The sequence below is a fragment of the Henckelia pumila genome, chromosome 2 (genome assembly GCF_033568475.1).
Source record: "Henckelia pumila isolate YLH828 chromosome 2, ASM3356847v2, whole genome shotgun sequence".
NCBI classification, from domain to species: domain Eukaryota; kingdom Viridiplantae; phylum Streptophyta; class Magnoliopsida; order Lamiales; family Gesneriaceae; genus Henckelia; species Henckelia pumila.
Window position 1 is genome coordinate 104,456,828 of NC_133121.1, and position 5,714 is coordinate 104,462,541.

Genomic DNA, 5,714 nt, shown 5'->3' on the forward strand with positions numbered 1-5,714 from the left:
AATTGTCGTGACAAAGATGCATGTAATATGCTTGTCGTTGCTGCACTTACCTACCAACCCAACTTTTTCAAAGCACGTGTCCTGTTTCTTTTTCAACTCATCAGCTTCTACAAGATTAATTAACTTGTGCAGCTAGCAACGTAAAATTTATTTCATGACATACATTGTGCTAGCAATTTGCTTCAACTTTCCAAAGTATTTTGACGACACGCATACCATCGATCAGTCTTCAGGCACTGACTAGACTATGAAGTGGTGGATTGTAGAAGCATTCTGAGAATGTATGAAGAAATAATTTCACTTCGACGACAGAGATCTCGAGCCGACAACAAAATCAAAGACTTGAAATACGTATGAATACGTTTTCCTAAAAACTATATTTGTTCCCTCTCAATGTTACTTAAGGAATATGACAAATAGTTTTTGAGATATGACAAGCCTTTTTGCAATATTTTCTGTAAGCAACAACAGAAAATATTTGGAACTTTGAAATGTGTATATAGTTGGAATAAAAGAGATTGGAATGAAAATTGTAGTTTTCTTATTTATTTTTTACAAACTCACAATCTCATACACTTTTATAGGCCCCAGAATTCATCTCCAAAAGCCACAATGAATGGATGCATCTCTTCATGTCAACGGACAATTCAAAAACAAATTTAAACTGCATATGACAGTTTATTTCCCAAAGTCATATCCTTTTGAAAATTCCAGATAACACCTTGGGACCATTTTATTTCAATTTCAAAATATACGGTCATCCATTCACATTTTCAAGTGTATTTTAATTTAATTATATTTGAACAAATTCTAACAGAACTTGCTTCCGCGTGGCGGGTCCCAGCTTCTCTGCAGTGGTTTTCAGAATTGAACCTGCCATTTCCAATGGTGTTTTTCTTGCTCAGTGCTTTTATTGGCCTTGCACTCATCCATTCTATGAACTTTTCAGAAAGAAACTCCCAACTTTCTTTTAAAGCGGCACCACCTTAAGCTCATATAGGTAAGATTCTTCCAATATCTATGTTACATTTAAAATACTTGTTCCTTGAACTGAATCTTATTAAGAACAATTTATGTTCAACCATCTAACTGTAACATCCAGTACTTATTTCATCAAAGACGGGTCACTTATAATAAAATACTGCAAACTTTTCACAATCAATAACTTGTTTTTACCCTTTGAACCTTATATCATTCAAATAATAATATTTGGTAGGGTTGCCGTTATTGGTGATTTATTTCAATCAATGAGTTTTAATCCCATCTTTCTCGATGTAGATTTTACTAATTCTCTTGTAAGAGGTTTAGTAAAAGGATCTGCAAGATTTTCACTAGATTTCACATATGTGAGAGAAATGGTTCCACTTTTAATTAATTTCCTCACATAAGTATGTCTTAAGCTTATATGCCTAGACTTTCCATTATATATATCATTATATGCCCTTGCTAGAGTGGCTTGACTATCACATAATATTGATATCGAACCAATACTTTTTGAAGTCAAAGGTATTTCACACAAAAGATCACGTAACCACTCTGCCTCTTTTCCTGCTTCGGCTAATGCAATAAATTCCGACTCCATGGTGGAATGTGTTATGCAAGTTTGTTTCTTGGACCTCCAAGATATTGCACCTCCTCCAAGAGTAAACACCCACCCCGAAGTAGATTTATTGTCTCCCACACTAGATATCCAGCTAGCATCTGTATATCCTTTTAATATAGCAGAAAATTTAGAATATTGTAAACCAAGGTTAATGGTTTTCTTTAAATAACCAAAAACTCTTCCAACGGCTTTCCAATGATCATTATTTGGATTATTGGTAAACCTACTTAGTTTACTAACTGCAAAAGCAATATCCGGTCTTGTACATTGCAATGCATACATTAGGCTACCAATTGCACTTGAATACTCAAGTTGTGCCACTGCCCTTCCATCATTCTTGATTAGCTTGACGCTTGGATCAATTGGGGTACTAACTTCTTTAATATTCAAATGTTTGAACTTATCAAGCATCTTCTCAATATAATGTGCTTGATTTAGTTCATAACCCCCACTATTTCTCGTAACTTTAATACCAAGTATGGTATCCACTTGTCCAAGATCCTTCATTTTGAATATGAAAGATAGAAACCTCTTTGTTTCTAATATGCCTTTCATGTTATTACATACTATTAATAAATCATCAACATAAAGACAAATAAATATAATGCAATTATCAAATAATTTATGATAAAGACATTTATCAACAGTATTGTGAACAAATCCATTTGAAAGAACACTAGAATCAAATTTTGCATGCCATTGTTTTGGAGCTTGCTTTAAACCATACAAGGATTTTAATAATTTGCATACTTTCTTCTCATTTCCCGATAGAACAAAACCTTCAGGTTGTTCCATGTAGACCTCCTCATCAAGATCACCATTTAGAAACGCTGTTTTTACATCCATTTGATGTACAATTAAATCATGAATAGAAGCTAATGCAAATAAAATCCTTATGGTTGTAATTCTAGCAACAGGAGCATATGTGTCAAAATAATCAATTCCTTCTTGTTGTTTATATCCTTTGGCTACTAGTCTAGCCTTGAATGTTAGAAGGGTTCCATCACTATGATACTTTCTTCTAAGCACCCACTTACAACCAATAGGTTTAGAACCAGAAGGTAAATCAACAAGATCCCAAGTGTGATTTGATATAATAGAATTCATTTCGTCATCTATAGCGTCTTTCCAAAAATTAGAGTCTCTAGAAGTCATAGCTTCCTTATAAGTAATAGGATTACTTTTTGTTTATAAGACAATTGAAATTGTTCTTACTATTTCTTTTCTACTTCCTTCTACCAAGCATAGAGATATTAATTGAGAATCAATCTCATTAGAATCTAAATGTTTTATTTTCCTTATTCTTTTACTTCTTCTAGGCTCTAAAATTTGTCCATTAGCTTTAGTAGATACGTTCTTTTGTGATCCATCTAAATTCTTCTCTTGAGGCTCAACATATGAAATTAATTTAGAATTATCCTCGGAAGCAAGTGAATTTTCAAAAAATTTAACATCTCTTGATTCTATTATAACATTAGATTTTAAATCTAAAAGTCTATATGCTTTACTATTTGTAGCATATCCCACAAATGCACACTTAATTCCTCTAGGACCTAATTTAGTCCTTGTTGGGTTCATGTTTTTGCAATAAGCAAGACAACCCCACACCTTGAAGTAACCTATATTAGGTTTTCTTTCTTTCCATATTTCATACGGAGATAAATTATTCTTCTTTTGAGGAATTCGATTTATTATATGACATGCTGCTAGTAATGCTTCTCCCCATAAATTAAATGGTAATTTTGCATTTATGATTATAGAATTTATCATTTCTACCAAAGTTCGATTCTTTCTTTCCGCTAAACCATTTTGTTCGGGTGTTCGAGGTGCAGAACTTTGATGCAAAATTCCATTTTCTTCACAAAATAAATTAAATTCATTTGAAAAATATTCACCACCTCTATCACTCCTAAGTATCTTAATCCTTTTATTAAGTTGGTTTTCTACAAAAACTTTATAAACTTTAAACATGTTAAAAGCTTCATCCTTATGTTTCATCAAATAAACAAACGTATACCTTGAACAATCATCTATAAACGTTATAAAATATCTATTTCCTCCTCTTGTTAACATTCCATTTAATTCACAAATATCCGAATGAACAAGATCAAGAGTATGAGTCTTTCTTTCAACACTTTGAAATGGTTTCTTAGTCATCTTGCATTTCACACAAATTTCACATTTTTTAAATTTATTTAAATCACAAGATATAAAACCACATTTGATCATTCTATTCATTGTGGATTTTCCTATATGCGCCAATCTATTATGCCATAAAGAAATGGAATCAATCATATAAGCCAAAGAAATACATTTATTTATTTCATTGTTGCTAGTACATAATTTGACCATTCCATCACAAGAAAATCCTTTCCCAACAAAATTATTAGAGATTGAAAGAGTCAATTTTCCAGACTCATACACTGCCTTAATCTTAGCCTTGCTAAGTAGGTCGCCACTGACTAGATTCCGATTCATATCTGGAACATGAAGAACATTTGTCAAAGTTATTGTCTTTCCCGAAGTAAAAGTTAAAACTGCACTTCCTTTACCAAAAAATTTGGAACGTCCTTCATTTCCTATTTGAATCTCTTGTCCATCTTCAATATCTTGATAAGTCTTGAATAATAACTTATCATAAGAAACATGGACTGTAGCACATGTGTCATACCACCAACCTAGCACTTTTCCTTGAACAACATTAACATGACTTGTAGTTGCCACAATGTTGTCCATTTCCACAGAGTTTATCTTCGCCTCTTTTTCATTTGGTTTCTTTTTAAACCTGCAATCTCTAGCATAATGTCCAGGTTTTCCACAAACAAAGCATGCTCCCTTGGGCTTTCTCTTGAATTTGTCGATGGAATTTTTCGGACAAAGTGGATTACCTTTCTTCTTAAAATTATTGTTGACTTTTAAAGGCTGATTTATCACGTTGGCTTTAGAACTGCCTTCACCAGAATTTTCATTCTTATCTCTTGTCATAGATTCTTCCTCAATACGCAAATGCTTTTGTATTTGTTCCAAAGAAAAATCTTCGGAACTATGAAGAATCTTTTTCCGATAACTTTTCCAAGTAGATGGCAATTTTGCTATGATTGCACCAACTTGAAAAGATTCTGGTAACTCTATATTGACAGCCCTCATTTTGTTAACAATAACTTGCAATTCATGTACTTGAGGCAACAATGGTTTAGCATCAATAAATTTGAAATCAATGTACTTTGAAGTTAAAAATTTCTTGGTACCTTCTTCTTCTGCTTTATACTTGTTTTCCAATGCTTGCCATATTTCCTTAGCAGATGCTGTATTTGTGTAGAGATCATAGAGACGATCGGACAGGGCATTTAAAATATGACCGCGGCACATCAATTCATCCTCTTGCCTTTTCTCTCTTTTTGCTTTTAGTTCATCATCTTTTCCATCAGCCGGCAGCGGGATGTCTTCCAAATTTGGATCAAGAATATAGAAGATCTTCATTGTCGTGAGGAGAAATTTTAGTTTGTCTTGCCACCGCGTAAAGTTTGTGCCATCGAATCGATCCAATTTCACCATGTCTTGATTCATGAACTTCAAGGTTGCCATGTTTGTTCCACTCTCCATCGTAAATTTTATGAGCAATAGATAATATAGTTTTTAGATTGAAGAAATAATTTCACTTCGACGACGGAGATCTCGAGCCGACAACAAAATCAAAGACTTGAAAACGTATTCATACGTGTTTCAAGTCTTTGATTTTGTTGTCGGCTCGAGATCTCCGTCGTCGAAGTGAAATTATTTCTTCAATATATACGTGAACAAGAATATCCTATGGTTTGATTCTTGAAATTGGACGACTTACCCATATATAAGTTTGTATTTCTGCCATGGAGGAGCATAAATATAATAACTATATATATATTAATTAGTGCCTTGGTATATTTTTCATTACCACTAGTAAAAAAATGCACACGCATAGCGTGTGTAAAATAAAAGTTATTTTTAAAAATTGAATAAGTGGGGGATTTAGTGGGATAGTGGGGAGGTTATGGATTGAGTGATCATGACTCGCGTAATTGCAAAGTTGTGAGAGTGATGATTGATGTATAAGAATTATTAAGATCGAATGTGA